The sequence below is a fragment of the Myxine glutinosa genome, chromosome 8, assembly GCF_964187855.1.
Source record: "Myxine glutinosa chromosome 8, kmMyxGlut1.1, whole genome shotgun sequence".
Classification (NCBI taxonomy): Eukaryota; Metazoa; Chordata; class Myxini; order Myxiniformes; family Myxinidae; genus Myxine; species Myxine glutinosa.
Window position 1 is genome coordinate 52,829,584 of NC_136268.1, and position 22,601 is coordinate 52,852,184.

Consider the following 22,601-nt stretch of genomic DNA (forward strand, 5'->3'; position numbering starts at 1 on the left):
CTTGTTCAATGAAATCACTGTCACAATCATAAAAAGGATCGAGAGTGATGAGAACGATGGGGGTTCATTATTGCGTTATAACTTGAGAAACTTGTTCCCTTCTGTCGGATTGCTGAGCCGTTTCCACGATCAAGAGGAGTCTGTTGTTCAACTGCAAGCAGATCCAGCAAAAGATTTTGAACTGGAGTGAAGAATCTCATAAAGAAGGATGATCAAAATGGTCTAGTGAAGTTCATCAAAATGGTCAATGGTCATCAAAATGGTCTTTTAATACACAACAACTACTCATCTTTAATATCCCCACAAAATTATTTGATTACTCTCCACATTAAAATTTCAGCAATTGTGTATTACAATTTATGTAGCAGATGGGCTGTTGGTGTTCGGGTTAGGGTTAGATACGACTTGTTAAACAAAACCCTGCAAATGCATATATATTTATAGGAAGCCTTACAATCGCTAATGTAGTGTTTAATTCTCATATAGCAGGATTTAAAAAAAACTTTTGGTTACAGTGTCAAGTCGATGTAACCGAAGATGGACCTTGTCAAGGGCTTCCGTTGTGCAGGAATCATTGCATCAGAGTGCCATAAATACGTCATGTGATTGAAATTTAAAAATATGTAATAAATGATGTCTTATTGTTTGTGTTTGCATCAATTGTCACTGTAGCAACTGTCACTCTACCAAGTTCCAGCACAAACTACAGATTCGTGCTTGTAACAAAGATGAGAGATATCGAGTTTGGCTGCATTCCCTTGAAGCTGAATGCATGATGCATGAATGCAAAAGCGATCATTTCATAATGATGCAGGAATGGAGTTTCAATCCATACAAAGAGTCAGTCGATCTATTATGATTAGACACAAATTCCTGAAGGAATTCAAAGAGTCCTAGTTGTGTGAAAGGAAGCTTTGTGTCGAGGGTTTTTGACCCTGAAAGCACAAATCAAACCACAATTGTCCAAACCTTGCATTCAGCCTAACCTTGAATAGAAGAAACGAAAAACGAAACATGCTCACGGCCACTCACATGTAAAAACGAAGGATTCCTCAAGCATTTTGTTACAGACCTTTGACAATTTTTGCCACTCCAGTGTTTTTTTTCATATTTGTTCTGCAAGGCCCCAAAACAAGAATATGGCTGATTATCCTCTTTTAACCCATGGTGTTTGAAGAGTTATTTTCATGTGAGAACACCGGGGGCGATCATCCACAACCACTCCTGTCCACAGGTTGCGGATAGTGGAATGACCCTCAGATATGAGGGTAAGCTGCGTGGCAGTTGGAAACAATCTGGCGGTGATTGTTGCGGTTGAAGTTGGTTAACCGGTGGAATGGTTATCCTAAGCAATCCTTCAAAGAACCAATGATGCAATCTCCTGGCAAGTCGGAGGTGTCATAAACCTCCTCCCCACCCCCCCCCCCCCCCCACTGGGTTGTGGGTTATCCATGTTGGAGTAAGACTTGGAGAAGGAAATTTCCAATGTTACACCAATGGGCTGGCTTGGCTGCCAATTCTCCTCATGGCTGATGATTACAAACCTAACCCATCCTCAGTAGCATTGGTGGTGATGCACTACAGTCATAGCCAGTTGAAAGCATGATGAGTTTGCATAACAGCTCCAGGGTTCAAGCCCCTGCCTCAAACTTTCATTTATCTCATTGGTTTACCCGGCTTTGCGACAATGAGATCCTAAACCCGCAATGATGGATCTCATCTGAAATGAGATCAATGAAAGAACTTTGCCGCCCTAAGAAATCTTTTCTCCTTCGGCAGTTCAACTGTCATGGTTTATCTTCCGCTTGTACAATTGAAGAACTGACTTCAATATCCCAGTCATTTGTATCCAAGAACATCCAAGTTCAACAACTATTGGACTCAGATATTCAAAGCACCAGAATCGGCAGATCCACCTTGTTTACTGCTTCTGCCACACAAAGTCGAGTAGCAGCAATTGATGGAGTTGGAGTAATCATCAAATCTTTCTTTCTCAACAAATCTCCTGAAAACTATTGTGCAATAAGTTTAACTCAAACAGCAGCAAAGTCTACAATAACTTTCTTCTTAATAGAATTTGCCCTTAATTAGAAAAGATCCGACACCCAAAACAAAACTGTTTTAGGCCCCTCCGATCTACATCTCAGACGGACTCTTGCTCTCATGCACAGCAATGAGGAAGTAAGTAACCACCAAAAAGAGGCTGCTATCCTCTTCATAGATGTCAGGAAAGCCTTCGACTCCATCGACAGGAATAAACTTTTCCAAATTATCCATGCCCATGACTTGGATGATTTAACTCTCTCCCAGCATATAAGTTGTAGACATCCAGCCCAGCACATTTCTGACCTCGACTTTGCTGACAACATAGCACTCCTCTCAGACATGTTAAACGAGGCTGAACTTCTTCGTCACTAGGTTGAAACTGCTGCAAGGTCTCTATTGGGCTCGTACTCGATGCTGAAAAGACTAAGCTTATGCACGTCAATCCCTCTGCTGAGTGTGCTCTACTTCCTGTTTCTGTAAGTCCGAGAGAGAGAGCGAGCAAGAGAGAGATAGAGAGTGAATGACTTGAAATACCGAGGCTCCTATACCAACAAGCAGCGTGACTTAGAATGCAGAAAAGCTCAGGGTTGGGGAGCAGTTCACACCCTCCGTAACGTTTGGAGATCTCCAGTTCGCAGTCAGAGTTTGACAAGGGTCTTCAAAACGACTATTGAGCCGATACTTTTTGAAGGGTGCGAATCCTAGACCTTGACTCAAACATTGGAGAAACCACTAGATGGCACCTACATCCGACTGCTTCGTAATGTTCTGAACATTTCTTGGCAAGACCATATCCCTACAAGGATCTCTATGGTTCTTTGTCCCGTATCTATGCTATTGTGAGGGAATGCCATATTTGCCTTGCTGGTCATATGTGATGCGACATGAAGAACCTGCAAAGAAAGTTATACTCTGCAGGCCCGATAAACCCCGGAGAAGGTGTAGTCCACTCACAACCCTTCGAGACATCATCCACACTAGATTGTGTGACGTTGATTGAGTCAAATCAATGCTTCATCGAGAATCCTGGAAAAACCTCATCATGACACTACGATAAGTGGATGCCTAAGGAAGAAGAAGAACCATTGTTTTTTGTAAGTTGTATAACCATGAACCATATCGCTAAATTTCTGGTGCATACCGTGTCCACTGCAGACAGCTTTACAATTCAGGGTCATATCATAAATGATGCCAACCACACAATATCTCGACAAATTCACGTCAATTACTCTGCCGAGTGAGCCGGACACAGACTCGAATGACAAGTTTGTAGCAGTTTGTGGTGCCATACGCCATGCTCGCATGCATGGAACGTTCCCTTTCACTTTCCATTCTATTGTTTTTGTTTATGCGTCGTACTCTGGTTTTCCTTTTCTTGCGTCGTGTTTTGGATTGGGACTCATGGAGATAAACTCTAAACTAATTCAGCCTAAAGCTGGCTACCTCGTGTACAATCAAGATTGAGTTATCCCATGCACGATGGTTGCCTGTCGATTTCATTGCTGTTAATGAAATTGTACCCCGCTCCTTTACAATTCCATCTTCAGGCGCTGCATGACGTCATCGATGGGCACTGAAGGGGGCATCAGAACAGATGTGCTAAGCGCATTACCCCACCATGCCTGATTTTGATTTTTAGCTCACCTGGAACGGAGTTCAGAGGAGCTTATGCGATGGCGCATAGTCTGTCCGTCAGTCGGAGTGGGTATAGGGAAGTGTGGATGGGGACTCCATTCCTTAGTGTGTGGAGGGGGACTCCATTCCTTAGGTTATGTAGGGAGTGTGTAGGGACTCCATTCCTTAGTGGGTATAGGGAAGTGTGGAGGGGGACCCCATTCCTTAGTGTGTGTAGGGACCCCATTCCTTAGTGTGTGAAGGGGGACCCCATTCCTTAGTGTGTGTCGGGACTCCATTCCTTAGTGTGTGTCGGGGGACCTCATTCCTTAGTGTGTGTAGGGACTCCATTCCTTAGTGTGTGTGTAGGGAAGTGTGTAGGGACCCCATTCCTTAGTGGGTGTAGGGAAGTGGGTATAGGGACCCGATTTATTAGTGTGTGTAGGGAAGTGTTTAGAGACCCCATTCCTTAGTGTGTATAAGAAAGTGTTTAGGGACCCCATTCCTTAGTGGGTGTAGGGAAGTGGGTAAGGACCTGTGGAAGTCCATTTCGACTTCCAAGTGTTCGTGAGATGTCTATCTCCAAGAGTAGGCGAGTCATCACTGGCATCTCAATTGAAATTTGTCGTTCATCCCTTTAATTGTCAGGATAGTTAAATAACATGTGTTATAATGACAAATCTCCTCGATGGTCTCTTCTTACTACTTGTCAAAATCCTCACAAATGCACCAATCTCCAATGTATTGCTCATGAGAGAAACACCAATATTTGATGTGATTATAGAAATGCTTCAGTAATAATTATTTGATCAATCTTAACGATACTGTATTATGGTTTATAAGAATCTTGTAAAAGATGGGGTAATTATATATATATATATATATATATATATATATATATATATATATATATATATATATATATATATATATATATATACAGACTTGGCATTTAATATGGAATATTTTTTTGTGGGGGTGAACTTACTTTTCAAGATGACTTACAACCAAAAGTTCATTGAATTATGTTGAAATTATTCTAGATTTTGTTAATGTGACCTTTAAAAGAAACAAAAACCACATTTGACATTTCGAAGCAAATAAATTGATCCTTCAAAGTGATGTAAACTGATATCGAACTCAATTCATGGACAGTACTGTGTTAAACTTCTGTACGTTTTCCAGAAGTATCTCTTTATTTTGCACATTAGCCAAAAAAAAATTTCAACAAAAACAAAAGCTAAATTATGACTGGGATTACGGACAGTAAAATTACAGTTCAGTATTTCGTGTAACCCCCACGAGCATTCAGGAGAGTACGTACACGTCGAGGCATGCTGTTCACGAGATTTGCCAAGGTTTGGACAGGAATCGCTTGCCATGCAGTGACAATAGTCTTCTGCAATTCACGCACAGAGGTCGGCTGCTGGTCCAAGTGCTCGATTTGACGCGTTAATTCTGCCCACAAGTTCTCTATCGGATTCATATCTGGGGACATGGCAGGCCACTCCATATGCTCTACACCACGGTCAGCAAGAAAGTGTTGGATCATGCGAGCACGATGAGGCCGTGCATTGTCATCTTGGAAGACAAAGTTTCCTCGAAAGGCTGCACGAGCAAATGGAAGCAATGTTTCTTCCAGAATGACCCTGTACTTGAACTGGTTCAGGTTTCCATTCAGAACAACCAGGTCAGTTTTACCCACTGCATGAAAAGCAGCCCAAACGGTCACCCCACCACCTCCAGCTTGGACTCTTGGCACTATACAATCTTCGTTGTGGGCTTCATGCACTTGTCTGCGCACTCGGACGCGGCCATCTTGACGATAGACCAGAAATCTAGACTCGTCACTGAAGGTCACGTGATTCTAGTGTCCTGGCTGCCATTGACGGTGCTCTCTGTCCCACTGCAATCGGCGCTGGCTGTGTTGTCTGGTCAGGCGTGGCTTTCTCAGGGGACGCCTGGCACGATAGCCTGCTTGAACCAGTCGTTGGTTGACTAGCCTTCTGGATACAGGCACATTTGTCAGTTGCTGCCACTCGGCCCTAAGCCGATTAGCTGACTTGGTACGGCCATTGCGGACTAACCGGTGCAGCTGGCGATCATCCCTCCTTGTGGTTCTGCGGGGACGTCCTGGCCTCGGTATTGGAGTAGGGACACCCCTCTGAGCATTTCGTTTCAGGATCTTTGACACCTGACCTTGAGTGATGCCATACTGCCGAGCGATAGCACGCTGTTTCATGCCGTAATTTCGTAAAGCCACCACTCCATGACAAACAGCATTGTCAAGTTGACGGACCATCTCCAGAGGAAGCGGCAATAACTTTTGTAGACGTGCAGCAGTTGTTTTCCACTAATACAGAACGCAACAACCCTTATACACCCGATTGTGAAGCCAATTGTCAAATGTAGCTGTCCTTACATTTTGTCATGCCACCTGTGATATAATCCTGTTATTGACTTCTTGCTGCAAAAGACAATCAGTGACATGGTTCTTTCAACAAAGACATCACCGAAGGGTAAAATAAACTCACCAGATTGATATACTGAGTTCAGAAAGTAAATCCAAGTCAAGAAAAAAAAATATTCCATATTAAATGCCAAGTCTGTATATTGTGTTGCGGTTTTTAGAACCTTCACATGTAAATTTAGTTGTAAATTTCCTTATAAATAACCCCTGTGTACATTTCCCCTTAAATGGCTGTTAATTGAAATAAGTGCACCTTAGTTACTCCACATTGCAACACATAGAAAATCATTGGCCCTTTCGTAGTTATTTCATTATTCTGTGTTCCAGATAAGGCTGTGTGTCCAATAATTGACTCTACGTTGCATCAAATCAAATAAGATAGGATCCCTTACAATATCGCCGTGGCCTCCTCAGTGCCAGTAAGGCGGCGTTCGCCGCCGTGCATTGGGCGGTTTTCATCAGCATCATTTTCACCCCAAGACTCCATTGCACACGCGGCCAGGAGGAGGGGAGGAGCCGTAGGATCACGGGTGTGGCCCACCTCGTCACCAAAGGTGGAGCCAAAGAGCCCGTGCCGGCCAACCAGCGCCGAGGTGGGAAAACCGGTCGGCATGGCATCGGAGTTTTTATTTTTTATTTTTTTATTTTTGTATCCTGAATCGAGGCTCGTGAAAGAGCTAACATTTACTTCACAAACAAATCAACCAGACAAACAAAATATATAAAAAGAGGGAGTGGAAGACAAGATGGGGAGAGAAGGGGAAGCACACAAACACAACATTTGAGAGCAGGGAGATGTGTGCAAGGGAGAGGGCTTGGGGGGAGGAGGCGTGGGAAGGGAGTTGGCGGCTTCAGTGCACCAGGCGCAATATAAGCGCACGCAAGCCTTTTTCACAGGAGAGGCGTGATCCAGCTGAACGAGAGAAAGACGCGGAGAGAGGCGTGATCCAGCTGAACGAGAGAAAGACGCGCAAAGAGGCGTGATCCAGCTGAACGAGAGAAAGACGCGCAAAGAGGCTGACGACCAGGGTTTTCGCGACTGAAGAAGCACAAGTGCGTATCCAAGGCAATACGACACAAACGGCGTGTCGCGATTCCCGAACCTCCCTGCTGCCATTCTGCACGGACCTGAACCTTCTCACCCCTCCAGCCATTCCTGCCTGAGAATCCCCTTTTGTGTACATGAGTTTGTTCTGTTTGTCTTGTCCTGGGGATAAGTTAAGCTGTATAAGTTAAAGAATTGCACTGTGTCTTCGGTTCTTTTCCTGTATATTACTTTGATTTCTTTCCTTCCTTTGTATTGGTTTGTGTAAATAGTTAATAAATATCTGTTCCTCCTTATCCTTTGGTTTTCATTCTCGTCCGATCGCTTTCGTGATTTCTTGATTGAGTACCTGTGGCACGATTTTGGCCGAACCGCTTCGCAATCGGGTTAGTCTTTGCTAACGGCTCGGATTCCGGAATGCTAAACCGCTCGGCAAAATACCATCTTGTCCGGGATTCGAGCGGTACTTGTCTCCCTGTTTTGCGGAGGGATTGATAAAGGTATTCGGGTAATACCTGGACCAATAACCCTGATCAATCCCACCCGCAAAGGAGCGTTACAGGTACCAGGATCAGCGACGGCCAGTATACAGGACAAGGGGCTAAACCCCCTTAGTAAGGGGAGCGCCATCGTCGGATTCCATAACTATATATATATATATATATATATATATATATATATATATATATATATATATATATATATAAATATATATATATATATATATATATTAGGGTGGTGCTCAAAATAATGTTTTTTAAATATTTACTGGGACATGGCTTTATGTTGTTCCTTTTGTTCCAAAATGAAATGACACCAAATATGAAAGCAATCTGATTTTATTTAGGGGTGCCACATCAGCCTTCAAACTAAAGGTGTCTACAAAACTTTTCTACATATGGATCGAAAGCAAAACCAGAAGTTTGTTTTATGAAAATCCACCCTCCACTCACTTTCTTTGTATTCCAGCAAACACAAGTTACAATAGCTGCACAAATAGCACTATATTGCTATGAAAACTCAAATTCAATGATAACAATCCAAATGTTCAGTTCATAAAATGAAGAGACACCATATCACATAATATTAAAAAACCCAAATATAATGAGAAATGTAACTCCTATTTCTGGGCCTGTTTCACCACTGTTGCCTTCTTGGCATCGGGGTACATCTTCCTGTGAGCAGCAACAACTTGGAGCAGAGCTTGCTTTTGCTCTTCATCCTTTGTAAGGAGCTTATTGTAGTCTTGTATCAATGCGACACCCCTTTCTGCCCTGTCGTTCACCACGACTAAGCCACTGGCGGCTTTCTTTGCTTCCTGAAAGCTGGTTTCTTGCTCCCATGAACCAGGATCCTTATCCATCCAATCAGTTGGGGTCCCTAGGATGCTGAAGAAATGCTTGGTGTGTTTTGTTATGAGGCCAGCGATTGACAGGGTGGTTCCTCGTTTGATAGCTGGTCTCTTTGGAGAGGGGTTTTCACCGTCATTTTTCAATGCTTCAATCATATTGATCTTGCTTTCTTTGTCAATTCTGGTGTCAAAGAATGCAAATGCCACTAGTACTGGGCTCATGTACCACGTGTGGCGGCCAAGTGCCTTCAAGGCTGCCTGAGCCATCTTCTGATTGATTTGTTCAAACTTTTCCAACTTCTTGAAGAGGTTAATGTCATTCAGGGGAGCCTCAATAGCTTGTGGAGCCCGAAACCAAGCCTGTACATACACAAGGCAGACAAAAATGTTGAAGGCTCGGAGTTCTCTCGCCTCTCGAAGTGTCAAGTGGAACTCTGACCGAAACATGAACACCTGTAGTGAATATAGTGCTTTTGCCATCCATCTGGCTCTGTGCATTGCTCCTGGAGCCATGATCCGGATTCCACGAGGTGGGATTCCTCCCATGTAGATGACAGTCAGTTCTAGGAGTTCACGATAATCATCTCGTGGCTGCTGATCTTTCAAACACACAAGAACGTTTTTGCTTCCAACACAGTGTCTACAGATCCCATTGAAGCCTTCCTCTCTGAGAATTGATCGTGAAGAAACTTCCTGTCCTCGGGGTTGGTGATTATGGCCTCCGAATCTGCATGCCTAAGATCAAACGTCTTCTCCAAGGAGGCCTTGAAGGATGCTTCCTTTTTCTCTTGGGTCGCACCACCCCGCTTTGCACCTTTTTGGAGGCTCCTCCATTCTTCATATAGCCTCTCCAAACGATGGATGCAGTGCTGCTTCGTCGTTGTAGGTAGGTGAGCTTTTTCCCAGAACTTCACAACCTCTTCAATGGTGAGGGTTGCACTCTCCCGGGCAGTGCGATTCTCCTTCTTCAGGTGATGGAAAAACAGGACAAGAGATTGATGCACATTCGGGAGCTTGGCACCTTTGATGGCATCTCCAGAAGTGGACCCAATGAGATACACATTATCCTGAGCCCGAGTTGTCAATGAAACACTGGTACTAGCACATGCCATATCTGCAAAATAAGCAAGAATGTGGGTAAAATCCTGTTAATTCTTACTCCACAGGGTCACTCTCTACAAAAGAGCCACAGTCAATAAGTTAGGCCTACATATTACACACTAAAAAAGCGTACCCCTGACCCCGGGAACCTGTACAAAACATGCATGAAAATTGCCCAGATAGTGATCATAGGAAGTCTCAAAACTGTATGTATAATATATTGTATATATATAATGTATAATGTGTATTTATGTATATTTATTATTTAATGTATATTTACTATATATTTATTTTTAATATTATATTTAATGTATATATATAATTATGTATTTATTTTGTGTATATACAGCCCAAAAAATGGGAATTCCTATTTTTGCATGGGGGAAAATTCATCACTGATGTGGCACCCCTAAATATTATTGGATTCCATTCAGATTTGGTGTGGTTTCCTTTGACACCAAAAGGAACAGAAATAGACCATGTCCCGGAGAAAATCTGCATTTTGCTTTTTTGAAGCCCACCCTAAATTATATATATATATATATATATATATATATATATATATATATATATATATATATATATATATATATATATATATACAGTATATATCTATATATATATATATTGTTGTGGTTTTGGAATAAAGGATAATCCCCCTCGTAGGTAGACGCACCACAACATGAAGCCTCGTGATAGTTCAGTTATGTCTTAGTGAATGTAAGCGACTAACCTTTCCCGTGTTAGTTTTGCGTTGAGCAGGCCCGTGAGTAGGGCGGTCTTTTGGCACTAGCATGCCACGTGGCAGGCCTGAACAAGTCTGGCGAGGCCGAAGGGAGGCGCTGCAGGAGGGAGTGGCCGGTAAGCACGAGCCGCCAATCAGAGCTCTAGGGGAGTGGCTAACCACGGCAATGGGAGGCGGAGCCTGGAACATTCGGGAAGGGCCGGGGCGGAGCCATAAAACTCTGCCCCGGGTACCCCCGCCTGAGAACGCACAGAGTTGAGTCGGGGCCCTGTGAGAGTGAGTTGGAGTTCGGGTTGAGGCATTGCTTGAGTCAGAGAGAGAGAACGCGCAAGAGAACGAGTCAATTGCATTGCCGGTTATCGATATTGTACACGAACTTGCCCCGTGCCCCGTGCCCTGTGCTCTGCGCTGTATTAATCGCGCACTCGAGGAGACGACCCGTGCCGGGTCACAGACGCGTGATCTCCTCCTGCCTGCCTTCTCCTGCATACGTGCCGTGACTGCCAGAGAGCCACGCCGGGCGAGCTACCCCGGGATGACCGATGGCAAAGCGCGTTTGGTGCACGAACTTCTTCTCTTCTTCCCCCGTGTGCGTGAGTGGGCCCTGTGTCTGGGCTTTGTTAAATTGGTTAAGCATCTGCTCTGTGTCCCCTTTCCTTTATCCTGATTATTGTACATTGTAAATAAATTGTGTTCTTCCTCTGATTTGACCGTTCCCGTCCCTTCCATTGATTGGCCTCGCATGGTACGACTAGAACCGCTCGAATCGGGTTCCATAAAAGTAACGGCACGAGTCACATGATACGCATACCGCTTGGGCGTACTCGATTAAGCGTGGCTTGTGCGAGGTTCGGTCCCCGCTTTCGTAGCAGCGTGGGTTAAAGGTACGTGTGACATTGACCCGATACCCTTTTTCACGCTTGCTCCTGAAGTGGCGATTCGGCCTCGTGGACACGAAGACCCAGGGGGGAAAAAGGGGGTTTAATTCCCCCTTTGTAACGGGAACGGGCTTCGGGAGATCCACAACAATATATTGTTACAGTTTCCGCACGACCCTCCTGCCCTTACCAAGGGGAGATTAAGCCCCTTGTTCTTCTTGGGTCGGGACAACCGAGAGACTTGAATCGCCCCTCCTGGGCAAACGCAAGGTAGGGTTTCGGGAAAATTCTCGCACGTACCTAAATACCTGCGCCGCCGCGGAAGCAGGGAATCAAGCCTCGCACGAGCCACGCATAATTTGAGAACACCGAGCAGATTGCGTACCACGTGGTCCGTGCAGTTACCTTTGGTATTGGAACCCGATTAGAGCGGTTTTATTCGTACCACGCTTAGTCAATGATGGAAAACACAAAAGCGGTAGAATCAAAGGAAGAACACAGGTTTAATTAGTATTGCACTATTATGTACAAGGATCGGTAGAAAGCAGAGACACAGAGCAGTCTTATACAGTCTTAAGTTAACCCCAGACACGGGCCCGATCACACTCACAGGGGGGATGAAGGTAGGATGATGTTCACGCGCTGACTTGGTCGTCCAGGAATGGCTCCCCCCAGCGTCGCTTTCCCCAGTCACAGCACGTCCGTCGATGAAGGCAAGCAGGCAGCGGGAGGGATCCTTGCAGCGCATCTCTCGAACAAAAGGCAGATCAGGCAGGAGGGAAGGAAATGTATGCGTCTCTCGCCAGGCTTGATGGTTTCTCTTAGCGCAATTAATTACCGGCGCGCTCTCACTCGCGTAACCAAATAGAGGTTCTGCCTCAAGCTCAACCGAGCGCTTAATTTGTAAGAGCGCTTTATAACTCGGTTCATGTGCGTCTTCTCTCTGAGCTCGTTCAACAAGCGCCTCTCCTCAGAACTCAACTCTCACAAGTGCCTTTCCCACCAGAACTTGGTTCAGCTCACCTCTCGCAGAACTGCGGTGGGGGCTTCGCGCAACGGGTTATATTGCCAACCCCCTTAGCTCTCTCGAATGTTCTAACCACGCCTTGTGACGCAGTGCCGCAGCCACTCCCTTCGAGCCCTGATTGGCGGCTCGCTCTTACCGTCAGCTTCTCCTCTGCCCTCCTTTGGTCTTGCCTCGATTTGCCAGGTCTGCCTCGTGTTAATTCCTGCCAAAAAGCCAAAGGCGGCATAAGGTGCCATAAGGCGGCATAAGGCAATGAAAGGACCTAACTCTCATTATTCTACTCAATGCAAACCTAACACAGGAAAAGGACTATGCTTACACATACTAAGAAATAACTGAACTATCGCGAGGCTACGTGTTGTAGTGTGACTAACTATGAGGGGGAAAATTAACCGTTATTAGTACAACCTCAAAACCGCAACACTACCCCTCTCCCTCGTCAGACATGTCCCTGAGTCGAACCCAACAAAAATGGAACGACCGGTTTTGAGAATGATATGCAAATTACTTTTACTTTTACGTGTGACATCTTGGTGTGGTTCCCCCTAACATTTACTCTAACCCGTGTATGCGACAGTTTTAAAACACTAAATATGTCCCCCCCCTATTGCGTTGAGTAGCTATCTAACAGAATCACGCCCACAACTAACTGAATTGCGGAATTGTTCCAAACTAATCAGTAATCACATAGCTGGTGGGCAGCATCTTATATTTACAAGCACAGAAAAACTTACTCTTATTTACAACTCTAAGACCCAGGACCTGTCCTTTTTGAAGAGAAGATTGGAGGGGAGAGAAAGCACAGCCAAAACACAAATACATACTCAAAAATTCATAACACTTGCTGCTTGCTTCTTGCATCTTGCTTCTTGCTTCTTCTACGTGCCTATCAAACCGGCTAGCCCCCGGACCAGCATACTGGCCATTCCTGATCTTCAGGGCTATCTACCTTAACAATCTTCTCGTCCCTAGCACACCATAATAAAAAATGCACAGCAAATGCATTTATTGTATTTCTTTGCCAAGCAGGGCCAACCTCTTGTGGTCCGACTGCATGGCATTAATGCCACTCAAAACAAGTGGTCCGAAGATGCAAGGTGATGCTGCAGCAAGGTGCTGCACAGCAGAGGTGCAAGGCCACAAGACCTGTGGTCCATAAGTGTATAATGTGCAGCAAAGTGTTTGTGGCAGCAAAGTGCTGCACAGGTGCAGCAAAGTTATAACAAAAGGATATGGCAGCAAAGTGCTGCGCTAGTTCAGCTGCACAGATGTAGCAAAGTGCAGCAGGGATGCTGCACAGGTCGATGGTGCTGCACAGTTCCACCTCCAAAATGGTCCTGGGGTGGAGGGAGAGACAAAGCACGACCAGCAAAGCGGAAAGGGCGCAAAGGTACACAGCAACACAAGGTAATGCAGCACAAGGGGCGCGGAAGAGCGAGCAGAGCAGGCTCGTCCCTTGCCATCCGTACCCCCCATCGTCGGCTTACACTACCCTGGCCCTCCCTTGTATTTACAAATTCGTCTCTACGTCTTGTCTCCCATATCCCCCTCTATTCCAAATTCGTCTCCCAATCCCTCCCAGGAAGGAAGGAATGGAGCAAACACAATGTCCCATTACGTCATGATGCGTCTTACACTCAAACAGTTTACCAAGCCCTGGTGTGGAGTTTCGTCCTCCTTGGTGACTGGCTGTGGATGATGCGAAAGGATTTCTCTCATCCTAACTACTCTACTGACATTTACTTTTAAACTACCCAGGGTCGTACCCTGCCAGTCGGCCATCTTTAAACGATGTGGTTCTAAAAACCGAAATCCCATTGTCCACCCTGTGATGCCATCCGAATTTGGGTCTCACTCCCACAAATTTTCATACTGTGCCCTTGCACAATTTCGGGGTTGGGTCGTGTGGATCCACCAGCAGGTCCAACTACCTGCGCATCTCCGCCACTGAAGTCGCCACCCGAGCTTACCTGCTCCTGCGACTACCTAAACTGGGGAAGGCCCCTCAGGGCTCTTTACCCCCTGATGCCCACCTTGGCATTGGGCAACCCGGGTCCTTCCTTTGGATCCTCGGGCCCCACTCAACAACTCACAACCACCCTAACTGGCTCCCAGAGCCTACCTGCGGCCTCACCTGGCTGACAAACTACCAGTGGCGGAGTGCCCCAATAATCGTACTCACCAATTAAACCACACGCCCAGCCATTCCACAGTCTCACGCACCCTCCAAAGCACTACTTTGCCACTACCTGCACCACAGGTGTCAATATCCATACAAATTTTGCCTATGCCCGCTACCTGGCTTTACACTACCCCCCCCCCCCCGGGCTTTCGCGAATGGGTTCCACTCTTCCCCCATTCAGTCCTTCGCACCATGCATTCCACACCTTTTATTTCCACACCAAGCATTCCACACCAAATATTCTCACACGCCATTTATTTCGCACACCACTACTTTCACACACCAAATATCTTGCACACCTTTTGTGCTCAGACACCTTTTTCCATACACCTCAAACACAATTCCTTTTATTTTTTTCATACAATTCCTCACACACACAGCATCATCTAGCTAACTACTTCCCCTAATACTCGTGCTGCCCCGTCATCCCTTTAAACTACGCACTCCATTTGTCATTAACAACCATCAAAACTACCTACGTCCCCACTATAGTACAAATGTCACGACTTAAATCTCATGTCCTCTACAGTCTGCTAATTTCCTATTATTATCCTAGCCCTCCCTTGGCTAGCTTCGGTGCCCCATGGAGGTAACCATCGCTGGCACCTCCATGTGCCTATCACTGCCATCCCCCTAAACTAATGCTCATGGGCCCTGGTCGTGTGAGGAATGGTTAAACTACCATTCCTCCACGTAGGGTACACTCCTCTCATCCGTCCACTACACTTGAGCCTCTCCGTGTGGAAATACTTCGTTACAGCTCGGCTTCGAAAGGCCGAGCGATCCATGCGGTTGGTTGGTCGCCTGTATGGGGTGTCCGTCCGGCATTTTCGATCATGGGGAGGAGGCATGGATGGGCCAAGGTTCAGGGCCCCATCCCTGCATGGGGCCTCGCGGTCCCACGCACGATGACCCAACCGGCCACGGTCGGAGCACCGCACCCGCCAAGGTGGCGGCTCCGAAATCTCCTACATCCCCTTGAACCTCGCCGTTTGCCTTTGCCGCCACGGCACGGCACCAACGATACAGTGCGGGAGCCGGCACGGGTCGTGCACGGCGGTCCTTGTGAAACCGCCGTGGCATCAATCCCCGCCGGTCCCTGCCGCACATCACTCACCGGGGGCTCACGTCTGCTATCTGTCTCGCTAAACGCTACCCTGGTCGGTGTCGATGCTTGAGCCGCATCCTCACCACTCGTGACGCACTCCGCACTCGCACACCCAGGCGTCCCCGTGCCTGCCATACACTCCGTTATCGCACACTCTTGTGCACACCCTTCTCTTATACACTCAAGCGCACACCACCCAGGCGCACTCGTACCTTCCACAAACTCTGGTGTGCATTCTCCCTCACACACCGCACTCGTACCTACACACCTAGGCACACTCACACCTTTCACAAACTCTGTTACAGACTTTTCTGTTACACAGTCTGTAACACCCACGGGTGTGCACTCTCCTGTTACACACCCAATCATCGCACACTTTTTCTCCACGCGCTCTTCTCGTGCACATTCTGTCATACACTTTTCTCGCTCACATCTCGGCGCCAACCTATCTCTCACATGCGCACCAGTCACCCTCGTACACCGCACAATGGACCTTCCGCGACCGCCCGGGTTTCGTCTCTGTCCCAAGCGCGCCAAAAACCCTTTCGCGCCAAACACACTCGCGCCATTATTTCGACTCACCTTGGGGACCTCCTTTTCCACCAGCACCTGCAAACTTTTTATTTCGTTAGCAAGCACGGCATCACGGTGTAAATGCAAACTTGGCTCAGGCTCCATTTCTTTCTCCCGCGATTTATTTTCTGATTCTGCCGTCTCTTCGGCCCCAATTGTTTCTTTAATTTCAATTATTTCTTCGACGACCGCTGGCGTGAATGAAATTTTCATGCACGCCAGCGGGGTCACCGGGGTCACCAGTTTAGCGGTTGCCGAAGACGATAAGAAGAGGCCATTTCGTTGGGTACAAAAGGTTGTTTATTGTACAGAAATCTCCAGCAACTGCTCGTGCTAGCGAACGGAAGTCGTAACGGCTTATATAAAACCAAGAACCCTCTTCGGAGAGCGTGGTTCCAACAGCCGCGCGTGCGTCATGACGACACAACCAAACGCCCGTGTGCGTGGGTTAGAACAAACCCATCGTAATGGTAACCGTCACATGCGGATAAGTTAACCGCGACAAGTGAATAAGGTAACCGCGACATGTGAATAAGGTAACCACTACATGCGCCCCCCCAGAAGGCATGCCACGGGCGTGTACGTAGTTCGCGGGTGGAACAGAGCCGGGCCGCGGGTGGAACAGAGCCGGGCCGCGGGTGGAACAGAGCCGGGCCACGGGTGCTGAGCAGCGGTAGCAGTTGTAGTTGCAGCAGTAGGAATTGTGGGAGTGGCGAGCAGCAGTGTGCGCGAAGGTAACAAAGCAGCCGTGCGTGCGCACGAGATGAGCAGCGGTAGTAGCTGTAGTTGCAGGAGCATCAGCCTCGGGATCCGCCGTAGGAGCAGTAGTAGGAGTGGCGAGCAGCAGTACTCGGCCTGTGTGCGCGGAGGCGACGAAGTAGCAGTACTCGGCCTGTGTGCGCGAAGGCGACGAGCAGCAGTACTCGGCCTGTGTGCGCGGAGGCGACGAGCAGCGGTGCTCGGCCTGTGTGTGCGAAGGCGACGAAGTAGCCGTGCCCAGCCTGTGTGCACGGAGGCGACGAAGTAGCAGTACTCGGCCTGTGTGCGCGAAGGTGACGAAGTAGCCGTGCCGCCAACGCCCCGTAACGGCGTTCCTTCGGAGGGTCCCGGAGCTGGTTCGCCCCTCTAGTTGTAGAGGAGGAACCGAGCGTGATGCGCGAACCACATGGCCGCTCGCCGTTGCTAAAACTCCGGCAGTTCGAGTTTAGGTCTTGTGGAAGAAATTGCGGTCGCAATCCTGCCGTGTTCATGTGGCCCCCGAATACGTTCGGGGGCAACGGGGTCACCAGTTTAGCGGTTGCCGAAGACGATAAGAAGAGGCCATTTCGTTGGGTACAAAAGGTTGTTTATTGTACAGAAATCTCCAGCAACTGCTAGCGAACGGAAGTCGTAATGGCTTATATAAAACCAAGAACTCTCTTCGGAGGGCGTGGTTCCAACAGCCGCGCGTGCGTCATGACGACACAACCAAACGCCCATGTGCGTGGGTTAGAACAAACCCATCGTAATGGTAACCGTCACATGCGGATAAGTTAACCGCGACAAGTGAATAAGGTAACCGCGACATGTGAATAAGGTAACCACTACACTCTCATCGTTATTCTCAAGAATCTCGAAATAAGCAGTTAATGGGATATCAGGACAATGAGTTTTCCTCACTAATGCAGCAGTAGGGATGCTGCAGATGCACGAGCAAACACTGCCACCTTGCAGACACACAAACACCCATCCATCATATTCCTTGTAAAAAGCATACTCTCTTCTGGTTTTGTGCAGGTGAAAAAAGTGCATTCTGCTCCTCTCTGCAGCCCCCTGCAGGTTACGTCATACTGTAGTGTTGTCCACATGAGAGCATTGCATCCTCGAGCTTTTGGACCACTCGTGCTGGAAGTGCGAAGGGGTATCATTTGTAAGCAGGAGTTTCTGGCTGGTTGGCATCAGAGAAGCAGATGCACCATTCATCAGGTTAACCGACCACGTGTCCTTGAAGTTTTATATCGACTATAAAACTGTCTACTCCCACAAAATTACCATCATACTAAAATACGCCATTTGTGTCTGTCCGTCTGTCTGATTAATTTTTTTACGCCAATGCATTCCGTCCTTACTTATCCAATTTCAACCAAACTTGACAGGATGACCAAGGGTTACATAATGAAGGTTGTAGCGCATTCATTTTCCCCCCTCCCCAAGGGGTTTTTCTCCCCCGAGCGGGTTTCACCGCCATTGCCGTCAATGGCGTTGCGTGTTGAGGTGTATATCAATGTCAAATTAGCTTTATCGTGGCGTTTGTCCAAAGAACAAGATTTATCGTGGCGTTTTTCCAAAGATGCTTTTAATAACAAAATTAATGATAATTGCATATTGTTAATGTTATTACAAAACATAAATTAATACTAATAATGTCCCACTTCCCCAAGGCGTTTTTCCTGCAGTGATGACGTGTATAAATAGCTTATCGTTATAAAGGCGTTTGTGTGAGCAGCAGCTTCTATACAGGAAGTAAAAATATTATGCACCACAAACACGTATGCTTCGCTTTTTAAACAGTCGCTAATGCTCTTTATAACACTAAATGAAGAAATTTGGAGGAATCCCGACATCCGTGAAGTGGGGTTTACTTACAGAACTGAGCGAAGATCTACTGTACTCTACATAACCCACAAATGTTGGGTTAATAACATGGCCCTTTCTGCCGCTACCGTGGCATTTTTCGTAGCGAACTTTTGAAACTCGCTCCTGTTTTTTCATACGAAACTGAAAGGGAGAAGCTCGGGTTGTGCTCCTTTACCAAGCAGCTAGCTAGTGCTTGCCAAGCCGGCCGTTCCTTAACGGTTTTGAATGGAGTGCTTGCTCGAATGCTTAAACCACTTGGCGATCTCTCCACAGGAAACTTGGTAAATGAACACACCCAATGTTCTTGAGACCCGACCAGAGATCAACTGTAATCTATATACCCCAAAGAGGAATGACCCTTCCTGCCCCTCCCGTAGTGTGCGGGTGTACTAGTTTATTAAACTTATGGAATCTCTCTTTCTTTCCCACATTTAAAGAAGCAGAGACAGGGAAGTAGAAATGAAAGAAAGGAAGGCAAAGAAGGCAGAGGAGGGAAAGAAAAAGATGAAGGCAAAATATATATTCAGTCGAAACGATCTATATACATTCCCATAGAGGGTGTACTTGCTATGCAGGTAAACTTGGCGAGCATCTCAACTGATCCGATGAAGTTTAAACTTCCCAACTTGCTTGCATATGGATTTTAGAAGTAACGATTAGTTCGATTTCAAAATGTGTAAAACAATTGGCATCCCTTTTATGGCGTGCTGCGAATTAGCATTAGTAGGCGCTGTTAAATTGCTCGGAAAGGAGTTTCGTTAATGTGACGATTTAAAGGTGTGCTGCGCATCTGCTCGAAAGCTATTAGTGTTTTACACATCGACTTTGCCATTCAAATCGAGGCTTACCTGAGATTTAGGACACTTGCTCCCGACTTTGAGTCGTTACTTTGGAGCTAAGAACAGAATTCGAAGGGGATCAAACCTGATGTGCTTTCATTGCATCTCCAGGGTTCATTGCCCACCTGTGCTTTACTTCTCTTCATCGTGCTCTGCGATCGTTCACACCTTCACCTGTAACGAGTAATTGTTAGCTGTTGGTATTTGCTGATGTTTACATATGACGCATGAATCGTGATTGCCAAGCTCGTCGGTATATGTACATGCCGATGGCCTGGCAGGATAGCCGACACCTAGAGAGAGGTGTGCACACACGCCTCTGACTTGGCTAACCTGGGTTCGAATGTTGGTTCATCGAGAAACTCGTCCTGGTGTTTTTCATGCGGAGTCGCTATCGGTGGCTAACACAAAATATCGTTCACATTATGATACAAGGATGAAACTCTTGGTAGTGTTACATATTTATGTGAATGTATGTGAATTACTATTCAGGTCTTTGCTTATCAATGTGTAGTCGATTAAAGGTTGTTGTGATTAAAGGGTCAGGAGCCCTTCTGGGAAAAAGGAGACCGGAAACGGAAGAAGAAAAGACACGAGGTCTAGGAGAAGCGACGATTCTTCTTCTTCTTCGTCGAGCTAGGAGGCGAGCGGGATCGCCATTGAGCAACGTAAGAGACTCGGCGTTTAAAAGCCCGTCTGGCGAGAGGAGTTACCGGGACGTGTAACTACCCTTTGACACGTCGTCACTGTGGGTTCGTGCACGGAACCAAGCGTCCGGCACAGTTCGCCTCACCGTCTACAAGGCCGCGTACGGGTCGCCCCTTGGGGCCTCGCGCGCTGGGCAAGCCGCGTGTTGCTTTGCCCGCATTGCTTTACCCGCTTTGCTTGGCCAGGAGGTGTGCGCTGCAGCCGTTGTTCCCGGTACGGGACGTGCCCGGTGGAAGCACGTCAGGAAGGGTCCGTTCAACCGCCCACGTGCGGAGATCGAACTACAGGAGTACGGAGACATTGAGAGAGACATTGACCACGGAGGGAGTCGGGAGTGGGGCTCACATGAGGAATGTATAAGATGGCCATCTTAGAGTTATTGTAGATGAGTTTACATCTTTGTACTATTGATTGCTGATGGTTGATGGTTGATTGCTCGGGGAATATATCATTGATTATTCCGGATCCTTGGTGTGGGGTTTTTTCTTGGTTGGAATTAATATTGATTGCGTTACGAAAGCGCATACATAATAAATCTTTCTGGCGGAGTTCCTCTCATGGTCCGGGGGTCACCGAGACCAGGTAGTCACCGGGAGGACCACGTAACAGTAGGTATGTTCGTGTTTGGATACTCCTTAAATCCAGTCGATTAGCCAACTCCTTAAATTCAGTCGAAATTCTACATGGCGGCCATTAAAAAAAAAAATTCGATTTTTCTCAAAATGGCCGCCAAAATTAGTAAAACGCCATAAACTTTTAAATTTGGAATTTAGGACGTACAAGTATCAATACAAAATCACAAAACTACATATTAACTATAAGAGGTTGTTAAACTTTTTAGTTGATCTTAATGAGGTAAATTGAACATTTTGACTGCCGGTACCTCTTATACTTATAGATCTAACTAGATCTAACTAGAGTACCGACCCAGCGTTGCCCGGCATGAATTTTTTTTTCCTATTTGTTTTTGTGGGTGCGAAAAACACTTCCCTACACCAACTAAGGAAAATTTATATTTAATATTATAATAACACACACACTAATCAGGAATAATTTATTATCACCTTTCACATACTTTCAAAGGCTCAGGCACTTTAGAGCGATTAAAAACAGAAATCCAAACAAACTCGAACCTTTTTCTCTTTCAATAAAATATATTTTTCACCTAAAACACACCGTGACGCTCACTGATGAACTTATGAAAGTTTGACGAAGATCCGTTGAGCTATCTGAGAAAAATTGCGACACACACACACACACACACACACACACACACACACACACACACACACACACACACACACACACACACACACACATACACGCACACACACACACACGCATACACGCACACACACACGCATACACGCGCACACACACACACACGCCACTGAACTGAAAATATACAGAATGACCATTGCCATTCACACCACACAGGTGGAGATGCAGCTACCAGGCGCCATCTTGGTTGGCACGCGATGCTGGGCGATGGTGATTTCCGTCATGCGTTTGCACGTAATTCAGAGCGAAAAGCGATTGCGTTTTTTCGCCTTTTGTGCGATCGTTTTTCAATAGGAAACCTTACACAGTTACTACAACACTTTCCTTTATCCTTTCCTTTTCACAAAAAAAAATTCGAGAACAAATATTGTTAATTTGGGAGCGTGAAGAACTCGAGACATTTTCATGAAACTTGCGAAGAGTCTGTCCGAATTATTTCACAATGATTTGTTTTTGGTCAAAATTGAAAACATGAATTCAGCTGTCCTTTTTTGACGTATCAAAATAATGCAAACTAAAGTGATGAAATGTAATCAACTTTATTAAGTAGGCCCAAATGGTTGGCAGAGTGAGCAGCTGGGAGAATGTACATGTCTGTGTGTACAACGTGTGTACATGTAATGTTTGTTTTTGTATGTCACATGATTTTGTCACTATATTCACTCCAGTAGCAGGTTTTTTTTTTTTTTTTTTTTTTGGATACAAGATCGAGGCTCGTGAAAGAGCGAACATTAATCACACAGAAAGACAAATAGACACACAAAACAAATAACATCGGGAGCGGTAGACAAGATGGGGAGAGAGGGGGAAGGACACAAACACAACATTTGAGAGCAGGGACCGAGAGACATGGAGACATCGAGAGAACTGTGGGAGGGAGAGGGCTTTGGGGGGAAGGCATGGGAAGGGGGGGGGGGGGGGGTTGGGAGAGGTATAAAACATATGGACACTGCCAAGACTTCCAGGAAAGAAGTTGGAATTTCAAACAAGGTGGATCTGGGGTGAATTAGTGGGGGT